This window comes from Schistocerca cancellata, chromosome 6 (assembly GCF_023864275.1).
Source record: "Schistocerca cancellata isolate TAMUIC-IGC-003103 chromosome 6, iqSchCanc2.1, whole genome shotgun sequence".
Classification (NCBI taxonomy): domain Eukaryota; kingdom Metazoa; phylum Arthropoda; class Insecta; order Orthoptera; family Acrididae; genus Schistocerca; species Schistocerca cancellata.
This window is the reverse complement of record NC_064631.1, coordinates 162,513,450-162,533,149: the sequence shown is the minus strand read 5'-3', so window position 1 is coordinate 162,533,149 and position 19,700 is coordinate 162,513,450.

The window sequence follows — 19,700 nt, the reverse complement described above, 5'->3', positions numbered from 1 at the left end:
TTAGCTGTTTTCAAATACTCTGTAACATCACCATTTCCTTTACTTTAAACAGAAAATTCTCCAGTGCACTGTGTGCATTAAACACTTTAGTTGTTACTGTCATTAAGTAATTTCAAATATTTGTATCCTCTTGCAGATTAGCATTGAACAGACATTTTCTTTTGCCCATTGCTAAACAAAGAGACAAGTTAGCGAATAGAGATCAGTTACTTCACACACGAAAATAACAAACACATTGCGTCTGTTGTGTTGCCAAATGACCACCAGTAAGTGAAAAGTTGTGGCGGAACTGGTAGTCACGCCTTCCTCTCAAGTCAGCACTTGTTCTAAGGGCGGTTGAGAGGCGAGGCCATAAGAGAATGTTTAAGAATGCAACGTGGAACATATAGTTCTAAAATTGAAAGAAATCCTCGCCGACCGTCCAGGCTAACACCAAACGCACGGTAAGCCTACCTTTCTCACAACATTGTCTACATGGTCATTCGAATTAAGTTGTCCAGAATTGAAACTGTGATTTACTATGTAACCGAAATTTAATGGATTCCTTTTAGTATTCATGTGAATGACCTCATGCTTTTCTTTATTTAGTGTCAATTGCCACTTTTCGCACCATAAAGCTGTTGGTTTCGATCTTCTGATGACTTTACTAGATGGTAGATGATGATATCATCTGCAAACATCTAAGATGGCTGCTCAGATACTCTCCTAAGTCGTTTATAGAGATTAGGAACAGAAGAGGGCCTATAATACTTCTTTGGGGGAACGTTTGATGTCACTTCTGTTTTATTCAGTAACTTTCCATCAGTTACTACAAACTGTGATCTTTATAACTTTTCGATCGAGCCCCTATCTAATCAGACTCCGTTCCCACCCAGGGCCTACCTTAACAAGAAACAATACTACCTCAGCACGTTACACATTCCAATTTACTGCACGCTCGTACAGGAAGTTTTCCACATACCATCCTCACAGTTAGAGGCAATACTGCACCTGTGTCTGCAGTGAGTTAGAAATTCTTTCAAAAGATCCCTGCATCTTGGTGAGGCAGTAAGTTAGCTGCCTTAGTTCTTCAACTGTACCAACGAAAATGCTGCACACTTCACTTTGAAGACGATGTCAGGCAGAATGATCCAGAAAATCAAGGTTAGGTGGCCTCAGAGACCAAGATATAGGCAGTCCATCTTGGACCATTTTGGCAAGTTAGATGTCTTTTCATATCAGCAGTACAAAATGTCTGTGCCCGATCAAGCGTATACCACATCCCCAATTCGCCGGCGAGATTACGACACTGGCAGAACCAATTAAGTTTTGTAATGTAAAGACCATAGAGAATTAAGTGGTATCAAGAACAAAGAGGCAAGTACGTGCCTTTTGGGCCTAGTTAACTTCTCAGCAGTTTCATAAAAGAGACAATCACGACTATGAACTTGTGTTGAATGACAGGCAAGAACATGGCATTGAGTTGGACGAATATCGAGCAGGAAGAATTTGAACACGTTAAAGAAGTATTCTGAGGACACCAATTCTATTCCGACCAGATCTGAGCAAAGAATTCTGCATGTCCACAGACACATCTCGTAAAGGTCTCTCTTCAAAGAGGTGGAAGAAGACGGTGTAATGCATAAACAGACAATAGTGTTTGGTAGTCGCGTCTTCAATAAAGCCGAGAGAAACTACTAAGTGACGAACTTAGAGTCTCTAGCAGTTGTCTGGGGGTTCACCAAATTTAAATATCTTTTAGCGGGAAGAATGATGAAGCTATGTAGTGACCATAAAGCTTTTGAATTTCTTAAGAGTGCAAAATTGACATATGGACGACCCCATCATTGGGCTCTACACCGATAAGAATTTAGATTTAGATGCGTTGCTCAGAGTACGCCCTGGATTAACCCGAAAGAGGACAATAATCAGTTGAAGGAGGCAAGTTTGCATTTGATAGGTTTGTAAGGGCTACTATTGCTGATGTCAGGAAAGAACAAGATAAGGATCCCATCATGCACGATGTCAAATTGAAATTATGTGAAGGTGATGCAGCCAATATCAGAGAGTGTTACCTGCTTAGAAGTAACGTACTGTTCAGTTGGATCTGTCATGACGAAAACAATTGGTTGGTGTACGTGCGCAAGACGAGTTTGTTAACAAGCTCGTGTGGTACACCCACTTCACTAAGGCACATTTCGGACCATGCAAGTGTTTCCACAAACTGTAAGAGTCCATGTGTTTTAACAATATTATAAGATGCATTAGGAAGGTCTTGAACAGATGCGTGCCCTGTGAAATGGCAAAATCCACGACCGTAGCTCACGTATCCCATATTGCCAAAGGATTTGCGTGGCACCGCTGCCTTGGATCTTTTCTGCCGTGTCCCGTGTTCGTGTAGAGGTCACCAATATACGAGGGTTGCCCAGAAAGTTAAGTTCCGATCGGTCGCGAAATAGAAACCACTGGGAAAATCTGGTAAAGCTTTGCACAGATGTATCGGGCAGTGTCTCTAGTATGCCCGTCGATCGTCTTGCGTCCCTCTTTTCAGTTTTGAGTGAACATTGAGCACGTAAAGATGCATAGGGAATAGCGTCTCTTGCCAAGTATGAGGGCCTGGTTAGAGATTTCACCTGTGTCATGCAGCCCACATGACACAACTGTCGAGCAGTTCCTTCTTCATGCCAATTCTCAGTTGCACACTGCAGGGGCAATGAAGACGCTCCTGCAGCGTTTCCGATGAGAAGTGTTTGATCGCCCACAATACAGTCTGTAATTGGCTTCCCCTGAGTCTTATCTCTGCTCACAAGAACCGCTGGCTATGAAGACAAAATTTTTCCACAGACAACGAGCTGCAGACCATTTCAGATAACTGGCCAAAAGCACAGGCGGCTGCTTTCTACGACGAGGATATTGGAAAGTTGATACAACACTACGACAACACTCGAAGTTGGAGCGGCGACTATGTAGAGAAGTAGGTGGAAGGTGTACTTAACTGTTGGAAATAAAACGTTTTTGGTTTTGACTGTGGTTTCCATTTCGCGACCGATCGAAATTTACTTTCAGGACAAGCCTCGTATTTTGGTTACTGTCGAGCTAACTTCAAAGTTTGTGACTCTCAACCCACAGAGATATACCACTGGGAGAACAATGAACAGGGCTGTTGAGAGGCATTTTCTGCATGTAGTTGGATGAGTAAAAAGAATTCTGACTGACTATGGATCCCAGGTCTGCTCTCGAATCTGGAGCACTTTCATGATGTGCAAGAGGGTATGAACAACTTGCATCTAATGCTATCACTCAGCATTGAACCCCATTGAGAAGATTATGAGGGTAATTGTGAAATCATGTCGTTTCTATTACCACAACTGATTTCCAATATATTAATAATCTGCCTCATGAAGTGACAGGTTAGTACCGAAACTTGGACCGGCTGAATCAGCAGTCCACTGCCACCAACTAAATAATGGAGATAGTAGGTTACCCACCTGTCCGAAGTAAATGTCTTCATGAAATACTGAAGATGGCTCTGGATCGAATCACAGAAAAGGCTAGGAAATGCAAAGAAAATCAGAAAGGCAGCATAATAGAATCCAACTCTCAGTAGAGAATAAAGTTCTACTGAAGATGAGAAAGAGATCGCACAAGAGCAAATTTGTAAACCATTAATTCCTTTACATCTAGTGTAGATTGTACAGAGTGAACAAAGTAATACATTACAACACTGCACGGATAAAGACCCTCAGGAATCGTAAATCAAAAGGTCGGCGACATATCTTGCACCTCAAAACATTAATTGAATAGGCAGCATTAAAGACCTGATAACCAGTCTCACAACTATAGGCGACTGTAAAATACAGAATCAGGGAGATTGATATGGACGAATTTCCGTAGTGAATTTCGTATGGATGAGTTCTCGGTAAATATTGGAAGATGACAATGATGAAAGCATCGGACAAAACGTTGGATAAGTTCACCCTAAAAGAATTATTTGCATTCTGTTGTTTGATGTAAGATGCAGGTGCAGGAAGCACTGAGTAGTAATTGCCAGTAGCAATGTAACGCCGAGACTTTTACATTTTGCTGGACAAGATGGAGAGCCGAGCCTATGATGATTTTTGTTTATTGTGTTTAAACAAGACAGTAGCATGACGCACTGGGCAATGATGAAGGGAAAGAATTATTACTGATAAATAAGGGTTCTCGAGTCCGACCATCTGAAGGTGTTGGGAATGCTTGTGTATTTTGTTTATATTTTTTGATGGGAATGTGACTATCATCTAGACGGAGTTCATTATTATAAAACTGAATATCTTAGAGTAGGATAAATACCACACAAGGATGCAATGAATTGGTAAATGGAAATGTAACAGAAGAATAGAGGCGAAATGTGGTCACAAAGTCAGCTACAGAAACTAGGCTATGTGAATGTATTAATGTTGTAATGAGTGCTAGAATAGAGTGTTTCGTGTTTTCATGTGTTGCCAGCCATGTGTTATGCTTATGGGTCTTGTGTCTGTTTCTGAATAATCGCCCAAGAAATAGAATGACCAATTGTTTTCAGGATTCCAAACATGTGACGACAACAAAGTATTTGTGGGGGAGAGTAAAACCTATCATCAAAATAATGGAGTATGTTTACGCATGTTGCTAGGGCAATAGCTAGCTGTAGGGTGTGCCAGTAATTACAGAAATGTGCATGGTCAGCCAAAGTGAGAGTATTCTGTTAAGCATCTGCAGATACGTCAAGAATTATGACATTTGTGTGTGATGTATAGAGACCGGATTATATGTATCTACATGTTGCATATTTGTCTCCTTTTCACTGGTTATTGCATATTTTAACTAAAAACTAGTGACGATGCATATTTTTGCTCTAGTTTTGATGTCTCACAGGTTAACTGTGACTTAAAACTACGTGCAATCGCTAACCGAGAGGCCAATGCCTATCGAAATCATTGCAGAAAAGGAACAGAAACAGTCAGACAGAGTAAATGGCCCTTAATTACCATAAGCATTAATGGCTGGTATGGGCAGATTTCAAAGTCATTGTGATGCTGTTGGGTTTGCAAGGTGGTTACACTAAGTATTGCTGCTATCTGTGTAAGTGGAGCAGTTGTGGAAGAGGAACGCAGTACACACAGGCCACCACAAACAGCTCTGGTTCTTGTTTAAAAAATATTGCCGAAGGACCTCTAGTGAATCCGAACAAAATTGTTCTCCCACTATTACACATTAATTTGGAATCCACAACAGCATTTGTTAAGAGTGCATACAAGAATGAACCAGCATTTCAGTATTTGTGTAACAAGTTCCCACGACTCAGCACAGAGAAGATCACGAAGGGGATATTCATTGCTCCACAGATATGCAACTTGTTAGAGGACACACCACTCTAACCCCTATCAGCCGCATGTGTGGAACTGTTTTCGTAATGTGACAACATTATCCTCGGGAAACAGGAGGGTCGAAAATTACAGGGACCTTGTGGATAATCTCATTCATGCTCCTATGGTCATTCGCTGCAACAATACTAGAAGAGGCATTACCCTTACTTCCACCTTGACATGTTCCTAGAGAAATGTGGTGCATTCAGTGATGAGCACAGTGAGTGTTTCCATCAGAAAATTTCTCTCTTTGGACAGCGGTACACAAGATGGTGGACTAGGTTGGCAGATTTCTACTGGATGCTACAGAAAGATGGTCCAGACACAACCCAGATGTGGATGTCAAAGAGAAAGCATGAATAAGCTAGCTAAGGTGATACCAGTATATGTGAAAACCCATCTTACTTGCAATCCTGCATTAGGAGACAATTTTAATTGTGATATTTCTGTTCAGCGCATCGAAATCTATAAAGACCATTATGTAGTATATGTACTGACAGTTTTTCCTTTGGATAAAAAATATATTGAAATTATTCTAACCTTTAACTCAGTAAAATCACAGAAAATACAATCAGAATCAATTGACTTCAGGTTATTGCTTTGAATGTATAAAGCTGATAGACCATACAATCAATCTCTAGAAAGTGTTGACCTAAGGAATGTCCATGAATTTCAGTTTTGGAAAAACTCCTTTGACTACTAACTGCAGATACAGATACTAGATATAGAGAGGTGGCTGCATATATAAGCAAAGTCAGGATTAGTAAGCTTACAGAAGTCTTGGAAAAAATGACAATAAAATTGCTTTTTTAAATATAACGTAAAGAGCTTTGTGGTGAAATAACAGCAGGAAGAATGGGAGTTAAAATCTAAATTTCATTTCCACAGATGTCACATTCATCACCATTACTTAAAACAGTCACAAAATCCATGTACACAGTTTTAATTTCCCACCATCCTACATCTGCACATCACGAATACCGTTTAGGAAGAATAAGCTGTTGCTATGATTGTCTGTGATCTCAAATCTATCTTTTAACGAGCTGATAACTGTATCGACAATAATGTAAAAAAACTTCACCTTAAAGGAGCATCCTGCATCAACTTCATCGTTAAACTCGCAGGTAAATTGCTTCTTCACTCTCATGGGACAAATTTTTTATTCTTTTCCAAAATCTGAATGAGATGTACGTTTGAGAGGCTCAGGTGTAGAACATGGTAACTGACATTTTAGTGATTTGGAGATATTACAATATGAAGTTTCATAAAAGTATAATAATTCATTTTACTATGTTTTATCTTTTCTTCGAGTTTCAACTAAGTATTTGAACATTAAGGAATGCACTGGTAACGTTACAAAATGGAAATAAATTTTTTTTATTGGAAAAAAGAAGCAATGCATAACACTTTGACACAAATTATATAGTGGATACCACGTTATTCGTGAACGTAAAATGTAGATACCATGTTATTCATTGCATTAAAAATGTTCATTTCCCACAGGAAAATTTGACATTATGAAGTTAGTTGATAATAATTTAAGCCAACATATTAATAACACAATATAATGTATTTAATTTTAACAGTTTTAATAACTGAAAACACTAGTAGTGGTATTCAAATTTCACTGTTACTGCTCTCATCATTTGCCTTGGATTGCTCAGCTGTTTTTTATGTCTTGTAATAAGCCTGATGTACTTCTGATATGTATGGTAAACAAGATAGAACATCATTCAATTTGGTTGAATCAATAGGTTTTGGACCTCTGTGTAGGATTGGTAGAGAACATTAATTTTGAAGTCTTCGAGGAATTGTAGTGGGCGACCTATTCGCCTTAGTGATACAGTATCTATTTCACCATGGTACGAATTACATTCCTTCATTTTTTCAGGTTCCTGCCTTGACAACTCCATCTTCACAACATTTTGAATTCCAGACTTTTCACCAGAATCTGTTTTCAAACCTGGTTGAAGTTGTCCCGCAAGTTTGAAATCTTTACAAAATTAATTGTTGTCATATGGTACACAATCATTGGTTTTTCCTTCTGACACTTTTTCAAGACCTCTATCCATTCCTTACACGAGAATACATACCGACAATGATTCCGTAGGTATTTCTCAACAATGCCAAAATCATGATCAAAAGGCAATAGTGTATGCCCTATTTGAAGAAATGTGAGTGTGACAGTTTTGAATCCACCCTCTGCTCTAAGTTTCAACCATACTGCAACAATGGTCCAGTTTTTGTTTTGGCCTCAACAGTTGTCAGATATGGCTATCAACTTCTTTCCGCGAATGTCATGTCCCTCAAAGTGCTTCAGTATACAACTGACAATCTCATCTGCTCCTGTACCAGCAGTTACTTCATCCCACACATAGAAATATCCTTGTTTTTCTGAACAAGAATGGACACTGTGACAGGTCTTTCTCTGACTCTTTTGTAGCTAGCGTAATAACACCGTATCCTGCTTTCGCTTTGTGCTGATGTAACTCAAGTTCAGCAGATAAGGCTTTTCATAAGTTTTGGTCTTTCTACATTTTTGCATTTTCTGTTTTAATATGTAGGCAATGGCATGTGCTGCAAGTGTCTGATTTTTAAAGTATATGTTGTGCTCTCTTACAAAAATCCGTTGAAATTGATCACTGGATATGGAACATTTCTGTAGCAATGATAATAATGCCATGTGACTACGGCTTCCTGTCGGGTAGACCGTTCACCAGGTGCAAGTCTTTTGATTTGACGCCACTTCGGCGACTTGCGCGTCGATGGGGATGAAATGATGATCTCCATCTACATCTACATCTACATTTATATTCCTCAAGCCACCCACCTGTGTGTGGTGGAGGGCACTTTACGTGCCGCTGTCATTATCCCCCTTTCCTGTTCCAGTCACATATGATTCGCGGGAAGAACAACTGCCAGACAGCCTCCGTGCGCGCTCGAATCTCTCTAATTTTACATTCGTGATCTCCTCAGGAGGTATAAGTAGGGGGAAGCAATATATTCGATACCTCATCCAGAAACATACCCTCTCGAAACCTGGACAGCAAGCTACACCACGATGCAGAGCGCCTCTCTTGCAGAGTCTGCCACTTGAGTTTGCTAAACATCTCCGTAACACTATCACGCTTACCAAATAACCCTGTGACAAAACGCGCCGCTCTTCTTTGGATCTTCTCTATCTCCTCCGTCAACCCGACCTGGTATGGATCCCACACTGATGAGTAATACTCAAGTATAGGTCGAACGAGTGATTTGTAAGTGACCTCCTTTGTTGATGGACTACATTTTCTAAGGACTCTCCCAACGAATCTCAACCTGGTACCCGCCTTACCAACAATTAATTTTATATGATCATTCCACTTCAAATCATTCCGCACGCATACTCCCAGATATTTTACAGAAGTAACTGCCACCAGTGTTTGTTCCACTATCATATAATCATACAATAAAGGATCCTTCTTTCTATGTATTCGCAATACATTAAATTCGTCTACGTTAAGGGTCAGTTGCCACTCCCTGCACCAAGTGCCTATTCGCTGCAGATCTTCCTGCATTCTGCTGCAATTTTCTAATGCTGCAATTTCTCTGTATACTACAGCATCATCCGCAAAAAGCCGCATGGAACTTCCGACACTATCTACTAGGTCATTTATATGTATTGTGAAAAGCAATGGTGCCATAACACTCTCCTGTGGCACGTCAGAGGTTACTTTAACACCTGTAGATGTCTCTCCATTGAGAACAACATGCTGTGTTCTGTTTGCTAAAAACTCTTCAATCCAGCCACACCGCTGGTCTGATATTCCGTAGGCTCTTACTTTGTTTATCAGGCGACAGTGCGGAACTGTATCGAACGCCTTCCGGAAGTTAAGGAAAATGGCATCTACCTGGGAGCCTGTATCTAATATTTTCTGGGTCTCATGAACAAATAAAGCGAGTTGGGTTTCACACGATCGCTGTTTCCGGAATCCATGCTGATTCCTACAGAGTAGATTCTGGGTTTCCAGAATCGACATGATACGCGAGCAAAAAACATGTTCTAAAATTCTACAACAGATCGACATCAGAGACATAGGTCTATAGTTTTGCGCATCTGCTCGATGACCCTTCTTGAAGACTGGGACTACCTGTGCTCTTTTCCAATCATTTGGAACCTTCCGTTCCTCTAGACACTTGCGGTACACGGCTATTAGAAGGGGGCAATTCTTTCGCGTACTCCGTGTAGAATCGAATTGGTATCCCGTCAGGTCCAGTGGACTTTCCTCTGTTGAATGGTTTCAGTTGCTTTTCTATTCCTTGGACACTTATTTCGATGTCAGTCATTTTTTCGTTTGTGCGAGTATTTAAGGAACTGCAGTGCGGTCTTCCTCTGTGAAACAGCTTTGGAAAAATGTGTTTAGTATTTCAGTTTTACGCCTGTCATCCTCTGTTTCAATGCCATCATCATACCGGAGTGTCTGGATATGCTGTTTCGAGCCACTTACTGATTTAACGTAAGACCAGAACTTCCTAGGATTTTCTGTCAAGTCGGTACACAGAATTTTACTTTCGAATTCACTGAACACTTCACGCCTAGCCCTCCTTATGCTAACTTTGACATCGTTTAGCTTCTGTTTGTCTGAGAGGTTTTGGCTGCATTTAAACTTGCAGTGAAGCTCTCTTTGCTTTCGCAGTAGTTTCCTAACTTTGTTGTTGAACCACGGTGGGTTTTTCCCATCCCTCACAGTTTTACTTGGCTCGTACCTGTCTAAAACGCATTTTACGATTGCCTTGAACTTTTTTCAGAAACACTCAACATTGTCAGTGTCGGAACAGAAATTTTCGTTTTGATCTGTTAGGTAGTCTGAAATCTACCTTCTATTACTCTTGCTAAACAGATAAACCTTCCTCCCTTTTTTAATATTCCTATTTACTTCCATATTCAGGGATGCTGCAACGGCTTTATGATCACTGATTCCCTGTTCTGCGCTTACAGAGTCGAAAAGTTTGGGTCTGTTTGTTATCAGTGGGTCCAAGATTTTATCTCCACGAGTCGGTTCTCTGTTTAATTGCTTGAGGTAATTTTCGGATAGTGCATTCAGTATAATGTCACTCGATGATCTGTTACTACCACCCGTCCTAAACATCTGAGTGTCCCAGTCTATATCTGGTAAATTGAAATCGCCACCTATGACTATAACATGCTGAGGAAATTTATGTGAAATGTATTCCAGATTTTCTCTCAGTTGTTCTGCCACTAATGCTGCTGAGTCGGGAGGTCGGTTAAAGGAGCCAATTATTAACCTAGCTCGGTTGTTGAGTGTAACCTCCACCCATAATAATTCACAGGAACTATTCACTTCTACTTCACTACAGGATAAACTACTACTAACAGCGACAAACACGCCATCACCGGTTGCATGCAATCTATCCTTTCTAAACACCGTCTGTGCCTTTGTAAAAATTCCGGCAGAATTTATCTCTGGCTTCAGCCAGCTTTCTGTACCTATAACGGTTTCAGCTTCAGAGCTTTCTATCAACGCTTTAAGTTCTGGTACTTTACCAATGCAGCTTCGACAGTTTAAAATTACAATACCGATTGCTGCTTGGTCCCTGCATGTCCTGACTTTGCCCCGCACCCTTTGAGGCTGCTCCCCTTTCTGTACTTGCCCGAGGCCATCTAACCTAAAAAACTGCCCAGTCCACACCACACAACCCTTGCTACCCCTGTAGCTGCCTCCTGTGTGTAGTGGACTCCTGACCTATCCAGCGGAACCCGAAACCCCACCACCATATGGCGCAAGTCGAGGAATCTGCAGCCCACGCGGTCGCAGAACCGTCTCAGCCTCTGATTCAGACCCTACACTTGGCTCTGTACCAAAGGTCCGCAGTCAGTCCTGTCGACAATGCTTCAGATGGTGAGCTCTGCTTTCATCCCGCTAGCGAGACTGGCAGTCTTCATCAAATCAGATAGCCGCCAGGAGCCAGAGAGGATTTCCTCCGATCCATAGCGACACATATCATTGGTGCCCACATGAGCGACCACCTGCAGATGGGTGCACCTTGTACCCTTCATGGCATCCGGAAGGACCCTTTCCACATCTGGAATGACTCCCCCCGGTATGCACACGGAGTGCACATTGGTTTTCTTCCCCTCTCTTGCTGCCATATCCCTAAGGGGCCCCATTATGCGCCTGACGTTGGAGCTCCCAACTATCAGTAAGCCCACCCTCTGCGACCGCCCAGATCTTGCAGACTGAGGGGCAACCTCTGGAACAGGACAAGCAGCCATGTCTGGCCAAAGATCAGTATCAGCCGGAGACAGAGCCTGAAACCGGTTCGTCAGACAAACTGGAGAGGCCTTCCGTTCAGCCCTCCAGAATGTCAGGACAACACAACACCCAGTCCCTGAGCGTAGAAAATCTCCGACCCAGCCAGGAATTGAACCTGGGCCCTTAGGATGGACATTCTGTCGCGCTGACCACTCAGCTACTGGGGACGGACATTTCTGTAGTTATTCACATTCTTCTTGGTATTGGTCATAACAGCTTTCTGATGTGTACTCCATGCTCATGAATGTCCTATTTGGACTATCAAATTTTTTGTAATGACTGATATATGTTAGCAGTCTATTTATGAAAGTATTGACAAATTAAATGTCTGCACTCTAGTACTTTTTAGGCTGATACTGGTGTTTTCCCCTTCCATCTCTTGAGGGGGTTTTACAACCTTCCTTTACTTTGAATGTTAAGTATTCTAAACAACCCCTACTTCTTTGTAGTCCATGAATATTCAAGAGAGCAGTCTTACAAACTTCAATGTGCTTTCCACTAGATGACATCACAGAATACCTTATAGTTATACTCTGTCTTGATGGACTGTCAGTTTTCTTTGTTTTTCTATTTGTTTCGATTGCTTATATGCAACCATGAAGGAAGGCATTCTGCAAGTCATAATTTCCCATATTCCAAAACATCTTAGAGGTATTCATTCTCTCTCCCTCGTCGAATAATTGAAGACACCTTTTTCTGCAGTTACAGTTAGGACCAGGTTTGCAGCTGTGACTTTCAATCCCTTTTCCTAGTTTTTGAATAGAAGCTAAACCTCTATTGCGAGCTTCTTGGCATTTCTGTTGCTGGTTCATACACCTCTTCCTTTTTCTGCCACAACTCTGTTCGCCTTTCTTAGGATCTGCTTTATTCTAAAATAAAAAAGAAAGAGATCGGTAGGCCTAATGTAATTTAAATACGAAAAGATTTGCTTCGAAAAACACACTGAAATTTGTTTACAATTTTAATTCAACTACAGTTCTTATTAACAAACTTTAATCAAAAATACATTGAAAATTATTTTGTAGATACATTGCATTACCTAACCAAGCAAGCTACATGCTTTAAAACATAATAGTCACACAAATATTTGCACAGGAGAATGTTACAGTACATAACCATCAGTTGTAGTTCTCTGTATTAATCCATGGCATGTATAATGTGGTAGCTACAGCAAATATCATCTGCATTTCTCCATAGCTTGTATAGCATGTTAACTGCAGTAAATACCATTGTTTACATGAAAGGCAAACATGAGGTTACTGACACTACTTACCTTATTTTCTTCATTATTACTGCTGACATTACTTTCATAGCCTGTGTCGTGGTAATCTAGATCTTTGTCACTGTCGTTGTTGTTGTTGTTGTTGTCTTCAGTCCTGAGACTGGTTTGATGCAGCTCTCCATGCTACTCTATCCTGTGCAAGCTTCTTCCTCTCCCAGTACTTACTGCAACCTACATCATTCTGAATCTGCTTAGTGTATTCATCTCTTGGTCTCCCTCTACGATTTTTACCCTCCAATGCTAAATTTGTGATCCCTTGATGCCTCAGAACATGTCCTACCAACTGGTCACTTCTTCTTGTCAAGTTGTGCCACAAACTCCTCTTCTCCCCAATTCTATTCAGTACCTCCTCATTAGTTATGTGATCTACCCATCTAATCTTCAGCATTCTTCTGTAGCACCACATTTCGAAAGCTTCTATTCTCTTCTTGTCTACACTATTTATCGTCCATGTTTCACTTCCATACATGGCTACACTCCATACAACTACTTTCAGAAACGACTTCCTGACACTTAAATCTATACTCGATGTTAACAAATTTCTCTTCTTCAGAAACGCTTTCCTTGCCATTGCCAGTCTACATTTTATATCCTCTCTACTTCGAGCATCATCAGTTATTTTGCTCCCCAAATAGCAAAACTCCTTTACTACTTTAAGTGCCTCATTTCCTAATGTAATTCCCTCAGCATCACCCGACTTAATTTGACTACATTCCATTATTCTCGTTTTGCTTTTGTTGATGTTCATTTTATATCCTCCTTTCACGACACTGTCCATTCCGTTCAACTGCTCTTCTAAGTCCTTTGCTGTCTCTGACAGAATTACAATGTCATCGGCGAACCTCAAAGTTTTTATTTCTTCTCCATGGATTTTAATACCTACTCCGAATTTTTCTTTTGTTTCCTCTACTGCTTGCTCAATATACAGATTGAATAACGTTGGGGAGAGGCTGCAACCCTGTCTCACTCCCTTCCCAACCGCTGCTTCCCTTTCATGTCCCTCGACTTAATCTTTCTTCTAAGAGAAGTCGTAGTGTCAGTATTGCCTCACGTGTTCCAATATTTCTGCGGAATCCAAACTGATCTTCGCCGAGGTCGGCTGCTACCAGTTTTTCCATTCGTCTGTAAAGAATTCACGTTAGTATTTTGCAGCTGTGACTTATTAAACTGATAGTTCGGTAATTTTCACATCTGTCAACACCTGCTTTCTTTGGGATTGGAATTATTATATTCTTCTTCAAGTCTGAGGGTATTTCGCCTGTCTCATACATCTTGCTCACCAGATGGTAGAGTTTTGTCAGGACTGGCTCTCCCAAGGTCGTCAGTAGTTCTAATGGAATGTTGTCTACTCCCGATGCCTTGTTTCGACTCAGGTCTTTCAGTGCTCTGTCAAACTCTTCACGCAGTATTGTATCTCCCATTTCATCTTCATCTACACCCTCTTCCATTTCCATAATATTGTCCTCAAGTCACTGTCATCACACTCAAAATCACTGTTTAATAGCTCTTGTAACATCGCAAAATCGTCCACATTAATTGTGCCTCAAAACTCCAACTTCCTCACGGTAACCATTTTCACACAGATAACGTGTTACACGTGCAGATGTCGCTACTTACCAGGAAAAAACGACCTGTATTCTGCCATCTGTGGAGATGTTTTGAAACTAACTCATGTATTTATGTCAGCATGCAAGATTCTATATCGCGAGTGGCATAAGTCATTTTTGACCAAAATGTCACCTACCATGTTTTATGCCCGAGTCCCTCATTTGTCAGCAAGCATTTTTGTATCCATTGTCACATTTTAAAAACCTCGTCCACTTTCATCTTCTTTAAAAAACTGTCAGCACTTTCGACTAGATCAGTGGTGCCTTGTATGTTTACGCCAACTCTCTGGAGAGCTTTGCTGACCTGGTTGATAATAAATTTAATTTCATACCAGATCACTGTGTGACAAAAAGAATTCATTTCTTGTAGCTTTCTTGCAATATCAATAGCACTGTTCCTTACAAAAGAATCTACTTTAGAATCTTCACTAACTTCATAATATCATCATCACACACTTATTTAATGTAGTATCGAAGTGTCTTCAAGGAACCTGCTCAATTTTCCAACGGGTACTGTGGACAGATTTGTTTCTCCAAAATACCTCACTGATAGCTATATCTGGAAACAAAATTGAAAACCTCGTGAACTGTCCTGAAAATGTTGACAGCAACAAAACACGATCGTGCTGCATCATAAGGATTATCAATGAGCCCCACATAAAACAGAAAAGGCTCCTTGTTTTTTGGAGTCCTATATTTTTACCTTTCATAATCACATCCCTGGCTTTCAATATTTTTCAAAATAATTTGCCATCTTAGCAACTCGTTCAAGAGTAAATTGGTTAGACATTAACCAGCAGTGAAATAAACACAAGGAAATGTTCCTTGATAATTATTTCTTTGCTAGGCTGTGTCTAAAGAAAGCGAACAGCCACTGACATTTGTGCTGTGCAACCCACGTCAGGGGCACTGTCAAAATTACTGAGCAGTATGTTACCTTTTTTTAAGTTCACTGGGAGGGCAATTGATTGAAATCGATGGGGAAACTTGAAAATTGGTTCCGTACAAAAATTCGAACGTGGTTGCCGTGCTTAATACGGAGATGCTCTGACAAACAAGTCATCTAAACACAGTGGTCATTGCAACTGCACATACTACCCTACCATGTCTCCTGTCAGACCCAATTCCCAACTCATCCACACACTATGAATGTTGTGCCCCTCACCTATTATACTCGTTACTTGTGACATTTTGCCGATTTCAATAAGATTTTGAGCCTGATGTGCATCTGCACTGAAGGGATCACTGGCTGACTCGCCTTAATTATGAGGGTGGTTTGCACTTTTTTATTTTTCAATGTAGTCTCCTTGTAGATTAATGCACTTGGTCCAATGATGTTCTAGTGCCTTGATCCCATCTCAAAAATGAGTTTCCTCCAAGCCTGCAAAAGGTTGTCAACTCTGGCTATCAATTCTTCGTTTGAAGTGAGTCTTCGTCCACCAAGAAAAATTTTCAGTTTTGGAAAGAGATCGAAGTCTGATGGAGCCATATCAGGTGAATACGGCGGGTCTGTCAACAATTCATACCTTAGTTTGTGTAATTTTGCCACGGTGACGGCATGTTTTTGATCCAGCGTTAAGAGTCACAGCACCCAACTTGCAGGTACTTTTTTCATTTCTAATTCATCAGCTGAAATGTTGGTTTTGTTTTGTTTTGCTTTTGGGCACAAAAAACAACTGGGGTCATAGGTGCCCAAGTCAAAACTATAGAACCTGAAGACACAGAGAAGTTAAAAAATGACTATACGTCACTCTCAAATGACATAAGACGGCTAAAAAAAGGGACCTGGATAAAGGGCTACAAAGGACACCATGCAGAAATGGAGGTCCAAAAATAGAAATTAAATGGCCTTCACCATATTGCTTTGGCAGATAAAAAGTAAAACGTGGGCGTCAGCCCGCGCGTCATTTGCTAAAACAGCCAAAAACTCAGATGACAAACCCATGTGGGAACATTAACAGTTAAAAAAATGGGCATTCCGTCGGGAAGTGGCGGACAGTTAAAACCTGGGCACTATGAGTCCAAGGTGGTAGGGCAGTGCCACTTATCAAATGACGATGGCTAAAAAGTCAGTTCTCAATACACAGTCTAATTAAAATGACCTGCTCCTGGCAGGAGGGCCAAGAGGTGGTCTTCCAACCTGCTGGGAGAGGCTTAATAAGCCAGAGCTTATTCCCATGAAGGAAGGACCTTGGTGATGCCCAAGGGACACCTCTCCTGACAGACGGCAACACAGAGATCATTGGAGGGAATATAGGAACTAGCGGGCTGAGGTACGAGGACTGCAGCCTTGGCAGCAGCGTCAGCAGCCTCATTTCCTGGCAGACCGACATGACCAAGAACCCACAGACACATGACACTGACTCTACCAAGAGTGAGCAAGTGACAGTTTTCCTGGATCCAATGCACTAAGGGATGGGCAGTGTACAGCGCACGTGGACTCTGAATGGTGCTGAGTGAGTCTGAGCAGAGGACACAATTGAAAAGTCTGTGTGGCCAGAAGTAGTCCGTGGCCTGATACAGGGTGAAGAACTTGGCCGTAAATACTGAGCAGTGTGCCAGAAGCCGAAGTTTCATGTGAAGGTCGTCAAACTGAAGGTGATAGAGTAAGGCTGGAGCAGTGTCCTTAGTAAAAGGATGAAGGCCAAGGTTAACATGGGCTGCTTCACAAAGCCAAGGTGGTGAAGGGTAAACACCCACCAGGAATGTCGCAGGTATTATGAAGTCAAGCCGCCGTAGCAAGTGCCGAAAGTGGACTCAAGGAGGTAACAGAGAAGAGGGACACACCCCGTACTGGCAATCAAAGGAATCATTGAAGGAGGAGGCATAGGATGGGTGGCCACGCATGACAAACGGCATGCATATCTGCTGAGGAGAAAGTCACAGCAGTAGGACAATAGTAGTTCAGCAGCTTCAACACACAGATTCTCAACTGGGCTAGTGTAAAAGACACCAGTGACCAAACGGATGCCACGATGGTGGACAGTGTTGAGATGGCGTAAGAGGGATGGATGTGCAGACGCATAAACAAAGCACCCATACCAGAGTTTCGAACAGATAAGGGACTGGTACGAATATGTGGTTCGATCGGCACCCTAGGAAGTACCATTAAGGACATGTAGCACACTGACAAACAGCGGGCTGCCAGGTAAGACACGTGGAGGACCAAGGAAGTTTCCTATCGAGCATGGGCCCCAGGAATTTTGTAGTTTAACAAACGGAAGGGCAACAGGCCCAAGATGTAAAGATGCTGGAAGGAACCAATTGCATTGCAAGAAATTTATACAGACTGTTTTGTCAGTGCAAAAGCAAAAGCCATTGTCGATGCACCAGAAGTAAAGACGATCAAGACATTGCTGAAGATGCCACTCAGTGAGACAGGTCCGTGGAGAACTGCAATAGATGGCAAAATCATCAACAAAAAGGGAGCCAGAGATGCCCGGCAGGAGACAGGCTATTATACGGTTAATGGTGATAGCAAAGAGGACGATGCTCAGGATGCAACCCTGAGGCACATCGTTTTCCTGGATAAAGGTGTCCGACAAGGCAGAACCCACATGCACCTTGAAAACTCGGTCTTTTAAAAATGCCTGAAGGAAACTGGGCAGGCGGCCACGGAAGCCCCACATATAAAGAGTGTGGAGGATACCAGTTCTCCATCAGGTGTTGTAGGCCTTCTCCACATTGAAAAACAAGGCTGCAGTCAGGGATTTCCGCAGAAAACAATTCATGACATGGGCGGACAAAGTGATGAGCTGGTCAACTGCAGAACGCTGCACTCGAAATCCACACTGTGCATTCGTCAGTAAATTGAGACAATTGAGCCACCATACCAGCCGGGCATGAATCATATGTTCCATCACATTGCAAATGCAGCTGGTGAGAGAGATGGGGCAGTAGCTAGAAGGAAGGTTTTTGTCCTTACCAGAATGGCATCTGGCCCTGGGGTGGAGGATCGGGATGAACTGAGAGCATGCTCTAGCTCCCTCATAATACAGGCGGCATTGTAGCATTCACGATTCGGAGAAAGGTATGCCCGAGCCTCCACCACTCGTTTCCGATGGAGGAAGGCAGGGTGATAGTGGGAAGAATTCGAAATGTCCACAAAATGGCGGCCCAAGGGTTTGGAGAGAGCAATACGGAATAGGGTCCGCGATGACATTGTCTGCTGATGTCAGGCCGGAAATTGTGGAATGGATCTTTGTCCCAGATAGCTGTCAGAGGTTGGCTCACACAACAGAGGAAGGAGTGGAACTGTTAAAAGAATCAGTGAATGAAATCCAGCTGGATCTTTTGTTATCCAGAAGAACACGACGACACTTTTGCATGCATCTGTTTACAAAGAATGCAGTTTGCCATTGTAGGATGATGGTTAAAAACGCCGTGCGGGAATTGCATGATGTGGTAAAGAAGAAGTGCCAGGAATGGAATGTTCTGCAGCAATAAAGATAATGTTTGTGAGATATTACACCTGGTCATCACAGCTGGGGAAATCTTGGTCTTTGAAGGTCGCCAGGGAGGAGTAAAGCTGCCAGTCAGCCTCAGTAAACTGCCATTTCAGTGGGCACGCAGATGGGGTAGGGGTAAGCAAACAGATAGCACACAGGAAATGCTCATTTGAGTAGGTGTCAGAAAGAACGGACCACTCAAGACGACAGGCAAGCTGGGCAGTGCAGGAGGATAGGTCCAAATGGGGATAGGTGTGCAAGGAGCTGGAAAGGAGAGTGGGTGCTTCAGTGTTAAAGCAGAAGGCAGAAGAAGTTGGTTAAGGAGGTCAGCCAGAGGGCACCTCTCTGACAGGGCCTTGGAGAACGCCAATGGGGATGATGCACATTAAAGTCATTGAGTGGCAAAAATGAGGGAGGTAGATGCCCAGTAAGCTGTAGGTAGTCTGCCCCGGTGACATCGAATGATGGAGGGACATAAATGATACAGAGGGAAAAAGTCAGGTGGGGAAGGAAAAGGCGAACTGCAACAGTTAGAAGATGGGTAGTCAAGGAGATGGGTTGACTATGTATGTCATCCAGAATGAGCAGCATGACACTTCCATGAGGTGGAATGCAGACCTCAGGGGGAAGGTCAAAATGAACCAGTAAGAAACGTGAAAGCTCAAAGCAGACGTGAGGGCACA